Raw genomic sequence first — 18422 nt, 5'->3', positions numbered from 1 at the left:
TTACAAGTAACCGATGACGAACTATTCATGAATAGAATTTAAAATGATTTGGTTGTTTTTTCCTTCTTTCTTTTATTTATTTATTTTTATTATAATTTTTTTTTGGTGAATGCAAAGATTGCCATCCTTACATAGCCGCTAAGGAAGAGGATAAAATGCGTCTGTTTTATAAGCTTCGTGGTGAGCTGTTTGAATTTCAGATGCGTCCATCCATTTATTAAGATGCCCTTGCAGCGAGACTGCGTGTGTCAGTCTGAAAGTAAAATATGCACTGGCGTCTGCGAACTGTTGCACAGCTGCACATAGCATCTAGCCGACCCCTACGGCATGCTTATTATTGATATCATGTCCGAGATAACAGATACTTATAGGTCCGATTGCAGTTCTGTTTTTCCTTCTGGAACAATAAATTATCTCCTTTGCCTTACTCACCACTCATTAATCACCGCACTGGCTGACAGTTCGATCGCACGAGAGACAATTGTTCCCTCTGCCAAATCTTACTGTTGCCAGTGCCTTAGGTAACAATATTTTGAGATGATGGTGAGTTCATTTGAAAGTAGACGAACAAGCCACAACCTTCATACTGTTCACTCACCCCGTCTATGATAGTGTTTAGCCTTCTTTAAGATTCCTTAACTATGCGAGGTCCTGTAAATTACCGTAGGCTTGGTATTCATTCCAGTCATAATGCTTATGAAATAGCCAAGCTTATTATTGAAATTGCAATAATCACTGTGTTTCAGCGGAGCAAAACATGGTCTTATCCAACAATCTACTTTTAAATGCCATTTTAACTCATGAGCCATTCTTTGTTAAGACCTACCCACGGTTCACAGAGAGAAACTATCACGAAATGATAGTCTGTGCCATAGTTAATTGAAGTAGAGATGGCATTCACTCCGTAACTGCATAGTGATTACAGCTCAATTTGCACGTTTATGATTGCCCCGCGCGCATAAAAGCTGCGGTTGCTATCGCCGAGCGACAGTGAGGCAATGGTGGATATAGAAACACGATGGATTTTTATACCCAATATAACTGGGATTATGTCCGCTTTTTTACTCTAACGCTTTCAACAACGAGTTGCGTTCGCTAGTTCTCGTGCTAAACACGACGCAGGTCGCTTGGATTATAGAAACATGGCGGAGTCGTAGTAAAAACAGAAGAAAGCACGCGAGAATGAATCTCTTAAAAGAAGACGGTGTACAACTTATCGGTGAATTCTGCGGTATTTCTTACCAAATGCCTTCTTCAGCAACCCGACTTCAGGATTTCTTACTTCGTTGTTTTCCTTCGCAGATGGGCCTTAGTTGGGAAGGTAAGTGTGTCGGAGAAAGAAACCTGTTAATATTTAGAACGGAGCACGAGAAAGGATGCATTTGCATATTTCATTATTTTCTCCCCCGCTAGTATGATTAGATGCATGATAAGGGTTTCGATTGTTCAGTGGACCCCCTTTCTTTTTTTTTTTTTTCTTCTAAACGGCCAATTTCATTGCACCGAAGCCTGTAATTGCCAACTATTATTCTCTGTATGACTGCAGTGCTTGACGTTCCAAATACACACAGAATAAATAATATTGTTCTGCAGAGGACACACGGATCTTCAGACTTGTTGTGCGATAAATTTAAAACAGCGAATTAACTTTGGCTATCAAGAAGTCAGGTTTACTACTAAAGCTGTTCCGTTAATGAGTACAAAAAAATGCGGGGCATGCTTTGGATCATCGCTCCTCTTGGAAATGACGCAACCTTCCCCACATGTATTTTCTAAGAATTTATCAGACGTTTATAGCGTGGACTTTCGTCGAACTATCGTCAAGGGTTTTGAAACCTCTTGTAGCATTTCCGGGACTTCGACATCTGTGGGCAAAGACGCCATCTTTGCCCATCGTGTCTTCATTAAGGAATTGCTGGAAATTTAAAATGATGAAGTGGTGTATCGTGGTAGATTCAAATAAAACTAATCCCAGATATCCCTAGTTATTAATAATATCAACTTAAGTTTTTCAATGTTTTCCATATTTTTAAATTCGGTGAATGAGTTTGAACCTCCATTCGCAGGTCGTCCAATTGCGAGTGACTCTTGCTTTACTTCTTTATACAGATTAAGAGGATGGATTTAACATCAATTGTCACGCATTAATTAGCATTTTGGTATTATTATTTGAACAGAGCGGAATCGCTTCAGCAGCATCTTACTTCCAGTTAGGTTTTCCTCCTACCTTCGCACCTTTTAATCGTCAGATGCGCTTTTAGGATCTCACGCGCCTCCTTCCTTTCTGCATTAACTGTTTGCTGTAAATCCATACGTTTGTTTTTTCTACTTCAACAAAATCGCAAACTCTAGAGTTTGCCTTTTATTGGTTGACAATGGGATATGTTATGGAATTTGCGTGTTAGCTAAACGTAACGAATTAAACACCTTTTTAAATATAACAGTATTCTTTGAGATTAAATTTTACCATAAATTGTGGAATACTTTTGTAATACAATTTACATTAAAGTTTTGCCACATCTCTGAATAAACAATTTTTATTCAACACTCCGATATTAAATACCAGCTATTTCAATAATTAATGCTTTTGAATTTAAGTTTTATTTCTAGATTAGCGTTCCTAATTTATTGGGCAATAAATATGGGCTGTGACCAAGGGAGTTGTCCATACCAGTACAACCATAGATGTAAGTCAAAATGACTTATGCAAAAACACGCATAGATTGCATTGATTATATAAAACATCCAAGTATTTAATGTTGTTAATCCCAATAAGTTCTGACCTTCGGTCAGAACATATAAATCTTTATATGAAGCAGATTATACGACGCCAGGTGGCAGCACAATGAATTCCAGGTGTCTCATTGTAGCGTGGTTTGACATTTATTGGTTCTCGAGCCCACAGTAACAACACTGGTGTAGTATGTATCAGCAAAGAAATCCGAATGTTTTGTATTAGATTCTGCAAGACGTCGAAAAATATCTCTTGTAATTAACAGTAATTCTGTATTTGTAAATTCCTTTAGTCAAGCGTGGCCTTCCCAGATGTAAAGGCCCTCGCCGGGACGTGATTATACTTTCCAGATGTAAAAGGCCCCACGCCGGGCCTTTACATCTGGAAAGTATAATCACGTTCCTCTCCACAAAAAACTTTCCTGGTGGGAAAAGATCCGAGTTCGAATTTCGTCATTGACGCGAGGAATTTTTATGGATTTTTTTACAAACGTGGTTGAGTTAATCGGTTTCAAGAGAGCGTGGTATGGTTTTTATTCCTGGAAACTCGGGTTTTTCGTCCAGCAAACAGCAAATTACCCACAAAACACGCAATTTACAGACATAATATATACGGCGCAACATGGTGCGTGCAATATGTCAATTTGGTGAGTCGCTGATGCGCCTAAACCCAACAACTGTGCAACATTTTATTTATTCATTTTTAGGAAAATTGACCTACTTGAAACGACTGGTACAAAACATTAAAACTCCTAATCCTTCACTGGCGACAAGAAACAAAATTGGTGAAACTCAAACAGTAGTCACTGCGTGAGAGTGGTGAGATGGTATTAACGCATGTTCTCTGATGAAAAGTTATTAATGCATAGCTTTTGTGACCGTTATCCTAATTCGTAATATTCCGAGATGCGATCATAAAGTGATGAGACTGGGGAGAGGAAAAAAAACTTAACCTCTTCTGCCAAAAACGTCATGGGACACATAGTTATCAACAAAACATTTATTCAAAGAAATTATTAGCATGTTGGACATGCTATTCATTTCTTTTTGCTGTTAATTAAATGTTTGACAACCTCTGAAGATGCTCTACTGATTTCTGGTAGAACGCTGGTGATTTTGTACCCCTCTTTAAAGTATTTGTGAGTTCATCCAAAAGATGCTCAGTTGGATGGAGGTCGGAATAAATTGTTGACATCAGATCATTATTTTTTTTCTTTTTTAATTAAATTCAATAAATTTTTCCTGCTTGCAGCGATTCTTTATTTTCTTTCTTGAAGTGAGGAAGGACTGTTTCCATAGCGAAATAACATCGTGCTGTCTATAAGTTTCTCGGAAGAGGGCAGTGAACAGTTCAGCGGAGTTTGGATGATGTTAAGCGTGATATCATGATCTTAATAGCATGATCATGATCTTCGACTTAAGGATATATATCACCGGAAGACTGGGTTTAAAATTGCAGACAACCTTACTGATTTTAACTGGTTTAAACGACAGCATAGCATTTCGAAAACCGGATATAAATTATCCTATATCTTTTTGCACAAAAATATGTTTCCTCTTATAGCATCGTGTAACAACATCTTATATATTATATACAATATATTATACGGTCACAGTAAAAGGATAACCAAAGTACAATAACAGTCAAACCCAAACACACAAATCTGAAAATACCTAACCCAAACAATCCATAAAAACGGAACAAGATAGGTAGATCGATAGCCATCATCAGCCAACAGGTAAGTCCAAAAGCAGTAGAAAAGAAATGAATAATTTTCTGCACGCACAGCAGTGTTAAAATCAAAAACCAGAGGCAAATCTTTTGCTGGAATCAGATTCTGCTTTTTCTGCTATTTGCTGAATACTTTTTAGATCTGGGGCTGTTTTGGCATAAAGGTCTCTTAATAAATTAATAATAATCTATAATAATAAAAATGTGTACGTGTTAGCCCCACAGCTTGAATATTACAAAACCTAGAAATCGGAACCTTTGTGTGATACCAAGGGAACTTTAGGGATGTTTCTATATTTCTATATTGTTTTGTATATTTCCACACCGATTAGTAAAAGATGGCCTCGGTCTGAATTCTTTAAGGATTTTATAGGGTATTTAGGGTATTTTTTAAACGGTCCCCGATATGCTTGGGCGAGGATTCCGCGTCCCCCGTTGGAACTTGTTTTCATTCTACAAAACAATAAAATCCTTCGAAAACAGCCAATTCACTGTACTCTCATATTTTCAGTTGCTTTGGCATGAAAAACAAGATGCACACCTTAATATTATTATTTTTAAACGAAGCTTCTATATTTAGGGTACCTACCCACCCACCGATGAGGAGACAATCTACGAAACGGTGCTGTCTGAGTGATGGATGTGAACTGAGAATCTCCTTCTGTGGGAGTGTAATGTATTTGTGATGAGTAGAGCAATTCGTTGTAAAGGGATTTGCAATATGAGATGTATTACGATATGCAAACTTCATTTGCTTCTGTTACATAGCTGCGCACAACTTTATGCCATGGGACTAACACAACGTCGTTTTTTTTTGTTTTTTTTTCCTAACGAATTAATTCTTCCTGTGAGTTGTTAAAATTTTTCTTTTCGAATGGGAGCTTCTATTGATTGATCGATAGCAGTCATTATCAAATAAATGCAATTTAAATATATATTTTAGTAAATTTGCAACAATATATTACCCTAAAAGATATTTCTTGACTAAATTCCTAAGAGAATGAAGGAGTTAACTTATGCATAGGTACCACACCCACACCCACACACTACTACTGCCAAGTTAGTTTTAATGCATCGTTTTAATTATCTCATATTGTGAATACCTTCACAATGAGTAGCCCTGGTATTGCACCAAAGCGAACAAATAACGCTTCACCACCCAGACTGCACCTTTTCAAGGCTTTTTTTGGCCCCTCTTCGGATAGTGACAACCCAGTTGTGAAGTATAACTCCACAAAATGATAGAGGCGTTGTGAAGGTATTCACAATATGGTTAGCTTAGACCACGCACACCATCAGGCATCTCTCATATTGTGAAGTTGTACTTTATAACTGGGTTGTCACTATTGAAACAACAGGGTACCTACCCACCCACCGAAGAGGGTCCAAAAAGCCTTGAAACGGTGCCGTCTGGGTGGTGGTGGTATCCGCCGAGAATAAGTAACAATAGTCTTCCCCGTAGGTGAACCGTTACTTATTCGAGGTAGTGAAATACCGGGGCAACTCGTTGTGAAGGTATTCACAATATGAGATACAATTAAAACAATGCATTAAAACTGCCTTGGTAGCAGAAATGGTGTGTGTGTGTGTATTACCCATGCATAAGTAAACTCCTTCAATATATCACTCTCTTGAAGTGACTTCAAAAGTTGAATAAAGTTTTCAATGTGCTTAGACACGTTTCGATATAGCTCTCTCGAACCTTTTCGAGAGAGCTATAAAGTAAATGAAAGAAAGCTTGAATTCGGTTCATTACTCACATTAAGTGTTCGAACAGGACATACTTTGCATTTGATTAAAGGTCCAGTATTACCTAACCACAGTTTGTGAAACTTTCAAACAACTTTGCCATCTAACAAGTCTTCTGGTGCATGATGGACACTGGGACGGCAGAGTGGAGGCAGCTGCAACTAATTCACCACGGTAGGACGCTACGTCATTGTCATCATATTTCAGACATGTGGTAGGTCAAATATTCATCAATTGAGTCACTACAAGGAGATCTTATCGGACATTTTATATCAACGGAAGTGTAAAATCTGAACTTGTAATCGTGCTGTCTTCAATCAAATTATCATTCTCATTTATGAAATTCTCGTTTACCTTGATTGGGTTGAGCAAGCTGAATGCTGATGGGATTCTTCCTCTTGCTCAGATTAAGAAACTGAAGGGGCACAGATTAAAATTGAGGAAAGACAGATGTAGGATAGATGTGCGGAAATTTGCCTTTAGCCAGTGGGTTTGTTGGTTGGTGGAATAAACTTCCATCTTTTGTTGTGGAAGTTGATAGCCTAAATAAATTTAAGGCTGAGCTGGACAGGCATTTGGAACGAATGGCGAGGTGAAATGGGAAGGGTTTTTTTTTGGCTGATACTGCATAAGCTTGCTTTCTTCATCGGACACCTCTACTAATGCTAATGATAATAAGGTGGCTTTGATCTTAGTTCATTTGGCCTTACATGGTCACAAAGAGATAATAACAATATGGCCCAGGAGGCGCTTGTGCCAAAAAATCCTCAGCACAACAACAATAATAATGCACTCACAATGAAAAGTGGGCAGAGTTTGGTCACAGGCCATAGAGAAACCTTCAAAAATTATATTTTGAATAAGTTTTAAATATGCATGAAGGAATTTTCTTTCTGCATGTGCCCCAGGTGCTTCTGAGAAAACAATTCTCATTGGTATTCTGGCAATAATTCTACAACTAAATATGATTGCCATTGCAGCAACTTCATCTAAGATTTGCTGCCGTACTGATTGGTAGGGGAACAGCTGCCCTTAAATCTGACAAGTGAAAAGACACTAACCTGTAACATTTCCAGTGGGACTGGAAAGGCATACGTTCAGCTGAACTCCAGCTCATTTTCTGGGATGAGTAACTTAGTAACTCTTGATCGCACCCTGCAAGATTTTCGACATTACAGAAGAAGTGGAGGAGTAACACTGGCTTTACCGGGGACTTTCGACAAACACTGCCATTTCACATAGAATTAAAGCTGATGATTTATTCGCCTTTCTACAAGCCTCAAACATATGAAATTCAGAATTTCGCCTTAAAGACAAACGTGCAGATGCATCTAACTGGTGATACATTTGGTGGACAGTTAGCTGAAAGTCTGCTCAAACTGGAAAATTAAACCATAGTATCTGATAACCAAGATGCAACTATTTCACTTGTCTCATCTGTGTTACTCTATTACAGCATTGGAGACCAAAGAGACATTAATGATCTTTCTACTCTCCTAAAAATGATAAACAAATACCTTCTTATCCGAATCCACCTATATAATGGACCAAACTTGTACCAGCTAAGACTACTAGGTGGATTATGGCATTAGTAGTCGTTGCACCAATAAATCAGACAAACATTTCACTCGATTCCGTAAATAAAAAAAAAACAGTTGCATGCAACATATCACGAACTGAAATAGACAATATAATGTTGCATACCATTTTCATGATCACAAAAATACTTTACCAGATAACCATCCTGATATTAAACATATGCAGTCAATACCACAAATAAACAACATCTTTCTCAATTGCCTGGCAAAATTACATCTCTTTTGATACTCTACAAAAACTGACGAGGCAGTCAACTACCCAACAATTTTTCCAACTTTTTAGAGCTACTAGTGTTTTCCACTCGCAATCTGGAGCATAAGACTGGTTTCGTTATCATGCTTATTAGGAATCTAGACCAGTCAACATTTTACAGTGAAAAACGATTGGAATTGGCTATAAATAAGCACATGCTGATGAAGCCGCCATCTTGTGACTGGCCATGAAGGAGATCAGGATGTGTCCGTTCCGATCATCTCTTCTGATTAGCCATTTCAATTTAAGCGAGTTCAGCTTAGATTGAAATTAGTTTCCTCGAATTTTTCCATAAGCGAAAGAACAAACATTTAAATTTTTTGGCCTCTACCTTGAGCGCCCATATTTTTGCCATGGGCACCTCTGTTGGCTACTCTAGAGTGTGTAATAGCAAAAACCTTTATACCTTTCCCCCAAATGGCAAAACACGCGTTATTGTTGACAAGTAAGTTTTACTATTCCTTAATTATTATGTGATCTTGAAAGACTAAATAATGAAGAGGAAATAATTATGCTGTTTAATGAGTATACCCTCCATTAATATTATGTCTATTTGCATTCTAAGGAAAATTTGAAGCGGACACTTTGCCTCATTACGAAGAACTTTCTATCTGTTGTGAATCTGCTTCCATTGTAAAAGTTTTTCTCTTGAACCCTTCTTACTACCACTTAAGAGATACCGCGTGGTACCTCCAATCAAGTGAGAAATTAGTGGCTCATTACACTTCTGCGTTTTGTGTCATTATTTTTTCGAATGTCCTGCTGTTGCTTCAGCATGCCACATTTGGGTTGTGGAGTGGCCTCAACACAACAATAATACCCAATCCAGCCTCTCGCTGGATTGGGTATTACTACACTGTGGACAGAAGTACGGACTTCGTTAAAAAGAAGAAACTGAATCGATTTTATATAAAAAAAAAGTATCGGTTCAATTTTTTTTCTTAGTAGTAAAAAAACAGCAAACAAGTGACAAATGGTGCTTGACCTTACGCTGATATATATATATAGAGAATTTTTCAGCCTAGTTTCAAAGTAATGTGTGGGTATCCCGAGACATTTGTTTTTGAGAGCAAAATCTGAAAGCAATAAACGCCATCTCCATTAAAATCAGATCATCACTATGTTAGAGGTAGGAAGAAAAGGATTTATTTAAGCTTCACATTCTATCAATTTCTGGCTTCTTGCCAGCTGATTTTGGCACGTATTGCTTCTATGGCGGCCTATTTTATACGCAACCCTGTACAGTTGGGTGATCGATGTCGGCGCCTTCTTTGGTGTTGTAAGTTCCGTCTTGTTATCAGATAACCTCTATACATTAAATGGCCTTACGTAGGTGGATACGTAACCTGCCCCCTAAGGAAGCCAGGCATGTAGCGCGAAAATACTAATTCTAGTCGAAGTCAGTGCTAGGATCACTGGCACCGTATAAAATTTCAGTTAAAAACAAATTCCCTGTTTCCGGAATCCTTTACGCTTCAATAATGCACACCCATTACCAGTTATACTAGCTGTATGATGATATGGATGCAAATCGACAGTGGTTTTTGAAGAATGAAGTTTTTTTTTATTGTAATTGAGGATGATAATTTTTCAGCTTGCAGAAACAACCTTTGAGTTCATTATAATGCGTGCAATAATTATAGGTGCTATAATTTGTATATAGCAAGTTGATAAAATATTGATTTATTATCTTATATCTCTGGCATTTCATGAAAAACTCGATTGTATTATTCATATCATCGCGGATAATTTGTAGTCATGTTAATTAATTGCTTATTTTGGGAAATGAATTTGAAGATACACAAAACTAATAATATTCGGACAAAGCGAATGTATTTTTCTCTTATCAAAATCGAATTTGGATTTATAAGTAAATCCAATAGTATAGACAGACAGAAAAGAAAATTCAAGACTTCGATTCAAATCGGTCTTGCTTTATTTCCCGATAGCCTTAGTATGTTTATTGGACAACTGAGGTCCAGTTTTCCAACAAACGGGGGAAAGGGGGCAGACAAGAAGGATGTGATGTGATCAGTGCAAGAATTAGGATAAGGTAATTCGATAAAGAAAAAGGCGATGAGAGTTCTAGAAATGACCAGTTGGTCTTTAGTGGTAGCCAGCCAAGTTAGGACCTTAGACAAAGAATGAATTCGATACAATGGATTAAAGAGTTTTCGGCCAATATGGTCAAAAAGAGAAGTTGTAGATTAGGAATTCTTTGACAAGGAATATAAAAGTGGACATGAAGAAGAAATGCATCGAAAAATAAGTAAATAAAACTGACAATTAGGAAAGAGTTGAGTGGTGGTGAATAATTCATATTGTCGATATATGAGATTCAGTATGAAAACAAATATTTAGGAAACTGCAGTGGAAATAATCGCAGTTAAGTTTAGAATTGAAACCATGTATTTATTTGACGTGAATTGACGATTTTCGTTAGGTTGAATATTTTCGCAAATGAGTTTCCTCCATTATTTTTGATTATTCATGATATATTTTGGCATAAGTTGAAGGGAGAGAGGATGGTTGTATAACCTGAAGTTTCTGTACCGCGTACACATGCACACACAGCCAAGGTATATGCCCAACTTCTTGATGAAACTTGCCCTCCGTAGTCTCCCCCTCCCACATGCCTCTACTGTGGGTTTCATCCAGTCACGAGCTGGCATAGCGTTAGAGTGAGGATATTCGCTGACTGATTCGAAGCCTTCTAAACTGAACGAAGCTAGATAATGAATCGGACCAACGCCAACGACGCTTTAGCATTGCACATTTTGGTCCGGCCCATTATCCACCTGCTTGTCTTTAAATCCATAATGTTAGCAGAAATGTTTGCTTGTTGATGTTATATATAATTATTGGGAACAGTAATCTTGGGAATAATAATCTTTTACGTATTGCACAGTTATGAGAATATACTGGAATATACCTATACAGTGCTGTAAAATTCTTAGAGAAGTAACCACTTACTGTGGCTACTCCTAAGTTTTTATTTCAAAATTTTAGTGCAAAATCATAAGTTATAAAAGTTATTCCTTCTAGCATAAGACAGCTATGAAATTCAAAAGTTATTCCTTCCTGTATAAAAAAAGAAGTTAAGTATAAAACATGGCTGTGCAAGTTGGCAAAAGTCGCTGAGATACTTCGCAAAGATTGAAGTAAGTTTGTTGCGCAATGCATTGAGCCACACGAACGTGAGGTTCGCTGTCAGAAATTCCTGACCCTTTTATTGTTTTGACTAGAAAGGGGTCAGAGATTTTTTTTCCGGCTGCTGATGCTCCAATAAACTCATGAGCATTCAAAGAAGTACATTTATTTTGATCCTGCTGGAATTAGAAGACTGAAGAAGCACAGTCCTGCGCCATCTATCAAAACTACTTCCTTGAATCTTAGATGTACTTTTGAGGTTTGCCATGGTGCACTGCCTGGTTTTTAATGCTGTTTCATTCTGTCGTTATGGACAGCACCGATTTAGTCAGGTTTATGTATTCTTTGTAATTCTATCACGCAATGGCTGTTATTTAAATAAACTATTTTGTTTGAATTAACTGCGATTTTTATGTTCGTTTCCTTTTATCATGTTTTAATGCTGTTAACACGTGCTATAATCCTACAAGTCTACATAAGGCAGTTTGAGGGCAATAAAGGATTTTCTTAGTCTTTTTGCCCCTATGCAAATCAAACTTGTTTTTAACGAAAGCGAAAAGATAGCTACCTTTAATTTTTACGAAGTAATTTGGCATGAAATTTGTTGTTTTGCGAGTTACGAGCTCAATTAACCCTCGTAATTAGCGTAAAAGCAGGCTGTCACAATTTAGTGCTGTCAGCTCTTAACCTTGCGTTGGTGTAACAGGATGTGATAAACCGTAATGATTGTGTTAATGTGGTCCCAAGAGATGGTTTCTCAGTATCTAGAGATAAAAGATGAGCTGGTGCTGAGTCCGAAAGCATGTTCACCTTTAAGGGAAAGTGGGCTAAGATATGTGATATCGTTGTATATCCACTGTTCAGTTTTTATTTTATTTATTCTTTAAATTCATATAATTTTGAGGCTTAAGTCAATTTACAAATAATGGTGAACCTCCTGTGATGACGGACCTAGAGCTGTCGAAGTAGGCAAAGCTGACTTTAATGGCGCAAGTTACTTAATGTTCTTCGACAGCTTTATAAAGATACTGTGTTTATATTTATACTGTGTTTATATTTATCCCAGTTTATCCCCAAATATGTCAAATTAACTTTGGTGGACCCTGCGGTTTTAAGTTGCTGTTTATTATTGTTACAAATCAACGTTGGACTTCAGAGCCGAGAGAGTAGAGGGATTTTTGTTTGACATGAACTACTTGAAAGTGTTCAGATTCACATGGGCTTTATTTGGGAAGGTCGTTTTATATTTGCGCGTTTTAAGAATTTGTCACACCTCTGAGCCAAGCACAATATTTATTCCTAGAAAGACTGTTTCAACATAACTTTCAATAATTACGGGTTGCTCGGTGGAGAAACCGAGCCTGTTAGAAACTTATGAAACAGCTGAAATAAAACTATTACTGGAGCAACGAGGTCATCAGTACGGTTTGAGTCATTAGTAGGGTATAAAGGAAATGATTCAGAACTAAAAAAAAAAAAAAAGAAACAGAAAGTCGGTTCTGATTTTGAAGCCCCCGTTTATTCTTCTGCACATGGTAGCCTATACTTTGAGGGAAAATTCTTTCAGCAGAAAATTAGAGCGAAGTAGAATTCTAGTGGAAGAATCATAAGACTTGTTGTTTTGGAAGAATTACTGTTAAAAGAAATTTTTTTTTGACTGAAACTCAACAGCTCCCCGAATAACCGAAATGGGGAGGCCTACTTGAGGAGCCCATCTTATTATGTGTTAGTTGATGCTTGAGTAAGATTCTGCTCAACTCTTCATAGTTTTTCAGAACACCTTTTACCAGTTTATCTTTTTCATTTTCAGGATAAGGCTGCTTAGTATTATTACCATCGTCTCGTGTGAGAAAACAGTAATATTGATCTTGGTCTTTTATTTTTTTTTTATGTAAACCCCAAACACGAGAGGTATTAGAACCTATAGTACTTAGTACCGTGCTTGAGTTGAAGGTTGAGAAGACGAAAGAAGATATTTGTTGCATTGGACTTGAACTTCTGTAGACTGTAATTTTCAGGAAATACGAATGAAGGAAGGTTGTTCCAGAAAACAGCAGTTGAATGAATAAACGAGGAAGATGAAACGTTGGTTCTGTGAGTTTGAAGTTGGACAGTAAATGGATCCTGGCTGGTGGCTGCACATGTTCGGACTGTTTTGAAAGAGAGAGCAGGAATTATAGAAGTAAATTCAGAAGAACAGTGCCCATGGAAGTATCTGTAGAAGAGGCATGCAGCAGAAACAGCACGTCTATGAGAAAGCGAGTGGAGAGACTCTGTTAGAGATGAATCATTAATTAACCTAACTGCCCTCTTCTGAATGGAATCAAGAAGCCTGAGAGAGGTTTTGGGGGCACCACCCAAGATGTGGGAACAATATTCCATGGTAGGACGGATTTGAGATATGTACAGATTGAACAGCGGTCTGAAAGAAAAGTAAAGCCGAGAGCGAAAGAGAAAACTAAGTTTTTTAGATGCAAAGGAAGCAATATTTGTAATGTGCTTGTGCCAAGAGAGATTAGAAGTCAGAGTAATCCCCAAAAGAGATATATCATTTTGCCTAGAAATCTGAGTGTCACTAAAGATAAGCATAGGAGCAGAAGAATCCTTTTTGCGAGATATAAGACAAGACTGAATTTTAGAAGGGTTGAAATCAACAAAGTTATCTTTGCCCCACTGGAGAATTACCTGAAGATCGGCATTTAAGGAATTGGTAGCAGATTTTCGAGAAGTTGAAGCTGATTGAGCAGGACAAGGTTTATCAAAATGGAAAGTTGAATGCAATGTGCTATCATCGGCAAAACTATGGATAGGATTTCCAGTCAATGGAAGAAGGTCATTGATATACAAGAGGAAAAGAGTGGGGGAAAGAACTGAACCTTGGGGGACACCGGCATTAGTGGAGACGTTAGAAGACAGAGAACCATCTACCATCACCCTCAGTGAGCGATCAGAGAGAAAACTGAATAATCAATTACAAAAAACAGTTGGCAAACCATAAGATGGAAGCTTGTTTAGAAGATCTTTATGCCAAACACGATCGAAAGCCTTTGAGATGTCAAGAGCAGCTGCTTGTGTTTGTTTCACCGAACTTTTCTATTGAATTTGTCCATAAATGGATAACATAAGCCAGAATATCACCAGTGGATCGACACTGATGGAATCCATACTGGCGATCATTGATCAGACGGAAGGTTTCTAGGTAGTTTATGAGTTGGCAGTTAATTGATTTCTACATTACTTTAGAAAGAGTAGAAGTAATTGCAATGGGACGATAATTGGATGGGAGGGATTTGTCACCCTTTTTAGGAACTGGCTGGATGTGAGCAAATTTCAAAGCAGAAAGAAAAACCACGTTTGGAATAAGAAAATGAAAAAAGGCGGAAAAGAATAGGAGTACGTTCAGGAGCACAGGTTTTGAGAACAAGTGGAGAAATACCATCGGGACCTGGAGCTTTCTTAGCATCAAGATTCGTCAAAATCCTTCTGACATCCTTTTGACGGAAGACCACAGGAGGCATTGAATGGAGCGTGTTGCGAATGGTGGGAAGTGTTTTACCGAAATCATTAATACATGAGTTGGAAGAAAAATGGGATGCTAGCAGGTCAGCTTTATCCTTGGCTGAAGTGACAACAGAACCATCTGGTTTGGACAGAGGTGGGAGCAGAGATGGACAAAAGTTGCAGCCAATAGCTTTGGCAAGAGACCAGAATGCTCGGCTACCATTAGGGCAAGAAGCAAGTTTCTACTCTTAGCCTGTTCAAACTCTAGTTTAGACTGATTAAAAACTGCTTTACAATTGTTGCGAGCTTTGGTGTAGGCAGAAAATGAAACTAAAGAATTAGAAACAAGCCAATTACGATATGCAACGTTCTTCTCTTGAACAGCCTTCGCACATTTATTGGAAAACCAAGGTTTAGATAAAGGACGAGATTTTAAAATGGTGTGTGGGATAAAGGATTACATTCCTGCAAGAATAATTTCACTGATACGATCTGAGCAAATGTTGACATCAGAAGTATGAAACAGTAATCCGACCAAGGAAAATAAGAAAAGAAATCTCGCAGGTCATCCCATTTTGCATTATTGTAATGCCACACAACACGAGGTTGGGAATAGCCATGAGATAAAGGCTCCATTGGAGAAGAGACAATCACCAAGTTGTGACCTGAAGTGCGTAAAGGACCTCTCACATCTACCGTGTTCTTAGAAGGGTTGTTTGTGAGAAAAAGATCAAGCGTGTTGGCTGTATGATTAGGATTGTCCGGTATTCTTGTGCAATGTCATTAGTAATTGCAAAAGCCTCAGCATCTCGACCTGCTGGGTCGGTGTGACTAGAAAACGGAAGCCAGCTGAAGTTGTGAACATTAAAATCACCAAGGAAAATTACCTCACTGTTAGGAAAGTTGGACTGGAGAAAGTCAAGTTGCAAAGAAAGGAAGTCAAGGAGCTCCAAGTGATTAGTGGAATTGGGAGAGCGGTAGAGACAACAGATGAAATTGACACAATGACGTAGAGAGATTTTAAGACAGAGAAGATCGAAGAGAGAGATTCCAAATTGCCAAGTCTCTGACAGGGAATATCAGATTGGTTTGGTTTGGTTTTGGTTTTATTGGCGCATTAGCTACTAGGGCTATAATGCGCCAAGACCATGTCATTAATAAAAATTGAAACTTTCAGTGACCTAACTAGTTAGGTCACCATGTCAAAATAAATATTAACAAAAGTATAAAAGATAAATCAATGGAAAAGCACAATAAAATGTAAATTTTATATGGCAGTAAAAATGTTTATTGATTTTAAAAAGCTAAAAACAGCAGACACATGGTCATTGTCAGATAAAATCTGACTGAGTGTATAAGGCTCAGCCAGATGACTAAAAACGGTAAAGTATAAATCACGTTCATGTCTAAAACGTGGACATACGGTTAAAATGTGATTAATAGATAAAATGGTGTCGCATTGCTCGCACATAGGACAGTCATCTGCCCTCAGCAGAAAAGAATGTGTAAAGATGACTGTGTCCGATGCGGAGACGAGCTAGAACAACTTCCTCCTTACGGTTCCTGCGCAGACAAGACTGCCACGGTTCAATTACAGGCTTTATACAATATAATTTATTCGCAGTCTGTCTATTCCACGAGTCCTGCCATTGGGAATGTATGTTTTGATGTATTATTTGCCTGTAGTCTGTATAAGGGACTAACAGGCAACGGTTATTATTGGGAATTGCTGATTTGGCTGCGGCGTCAGCCAAATCATTTCCCCTAATCCCAATGTGGCTCGGAATCCAGCAGAAGCGGATGTCATATTCACGATCATGGAGAACGTGAATCTTCTGCTGAATGCTAGACAGAACTGGATGGGGATTATACCTCACAGATATTACAGCCTGTAACATGCTAAGAGAGTCGGAATATAAAATGAACCGTTGGTATTGGCATTTACTAATATGATCCAAGGCTAACTCTACAGCGTGCAGCTCAGCAGTAAATATGCTGCATTCAGAGGGAATCTGCTCTGAGATAGTGCTGTCTGTGAAGACAGCAGCAGATCCCACATATGATTCTGACTTCGAACCGTCTGTGTAGACTGGCGCGAAGTCGGAATATTCAGTTCGGTGTGCTGAATGGAGCTGCAGGTAGACGCATGATGGAGTGTCCGACTTTCTCCAGTTTCTAAGCGACAAGTCGCATGCCGGGACACGAGCATGCCAGGGTGGAAAGGGTTGCTTGGATGTTTGGGCAACCTTGTCTACCTTGATATTGAGTTCGTTGAGTAGCTCTTGGACACGAATACCAAAAGAACGATTGGCAGTCTTACGGGTGTTGTACAAGTTTTCCCATCGTGGCTCAAAAACGAAGGGCCACGTAGGATGGTCTGGCAGGGATTTCAGTTTTAAAGCGTACTTTAAAGACAACTGCTTACGTCGAAACGATAACGGTGGTTCGTTTGCTTCGACGTATAAACTCTGGACAGGAGATGTTCGAAATGCTCCAGTAGCAATACGTATAGCCTGATGATGGACAGGATCCAGCCATCGAAGTACACTGTCTCTGGCTGAAGAATATACTTGGGACCCATAATCTAATTTGGATCGCACAAGTGCACGGTAAAGCCGTAAAAGGGTGCATCGGTCTGCACCCCAGGATAAGGAGGACAGCGAGCGGAGCATATTAAGGGCTCTTGTGCACTTTGTGCGGAGTTGGCGAATGTGATCCAAAAAGGTCAATTTTTTATCGAATATGAGTCCCAAGAATTTTGTGTTCGCTGCTACTGGAATAGCATTTTGTCCGAGCCTTAACTCAGGTTCAGGATGAAGATTACGCTTGCGACAAAAGTGTACGCAAACGGTCTTCTCCGGCGAGAACCTGAAGCCATTAGCAAGTGCCCAGGAATTCAGACTATTGAGGGCTTTCTGCAGTTGTCTTTCAATAACCCTCATGTTGCATGACTGGCAAAAAATGCTAAAGTCATCAACATAGAGGGCACTGTTTACAGTTGGAGGAAGTTGTTCTGTGATGGAATTTATTTTGATGGCAAAAAGCGTGACACTTAATACTGATCCTTGTGGTACTCCCTCCTCTTGGTTAAAGGAGCGAGAGAGTGAGGATCCCACCCGAACTTGGAACGATCGTTTGGCGAGAAAGTTTTGAATAAAAAAGGGGAGATGCCCTCTAAGGCCTAGATTATGTAAATCTTTTAAAATGCCAAATCTCCAAGTTGTGTCATACGCTTTTTCCAAGTCAAAGAACACCGACACCAAGTGTTCGCGGTTTAGGAAAGCATCCCGGATGGATGCTTCCATTCTAATAAGATGGTCCAAAGTGGACCGGTTCCTTCGGAAGCCGCACTGAATGTTGGAGAGAAGGTCGTTTGATTCAAGATACCAAATTAAACGAGAATTAACCATTCTCTCCAGGATTTTGCACAGACAGCTAGTCAGAGCAATAGGACGATAATTGGTGGTGACTTTTGGATCCTTTCCTGGCTTAGGAAAGGCAAGAACGATAGCCTTTCGCCAGGAGTCCGGAAATTGCCCTTCAGTAAAAATTCTGTTATACAGAAGGAGCAGACAATCCATAGATTTTGATGAAAGATGTTTAATCATTTCATAATGGATGCCATCTGGTCCAACGGCACTTGCTTTGGAAAGAGCGAGGGCCCTTTTCAGTTCCAAAATAGTGAAATCCCCGTTGTAGGGATAAA

General features: G+C 38.7%; 1 long non-coding RNA gene across 1 annotated transcript in view; it reads left to right on the top strand.

The window, feature by feature from the left end:
• Positions 1 to 1002: 1002 nt before the first annotated feature.
• Positions 1003 to 18422, top strand: part of LOC150084500 (uncharacterized) — a 125141-nt gene continuing 107721 nt past the window's right edge. Inside the window, exon 1 of the long non-coding RNA XR_016547064.1 lies at positions 1003 to 1321. This is a non-coding gene — a long non-coding RNA (uncharacterized LOC150084500). The remainder of the gene's footprint in view (positions 1322 to 18422) is intronic.

The sequence above is a fragment of the Mastigoproctus giganteus genome, chromosome 6 (genome assembly GCF_048544385.1).
Source record: "Mastigoproctus giganteus isolate SK-2022 chromosome 6, ASM4854438v1, whole genome shotgun sequence".
NCBI classification, from domain to species: Eukaryota; Metazoa; Arthropoda; class Arachnida; order Uropygi; family Thelyphonidae; genus Mastigoproctus; species Mastigoproctus giganteus.
The sequence above is the reverse complement of the archived record's forward strand: the minus strand, read 5'-3'. Positions and strand labels throughout refer to the sequence as shown.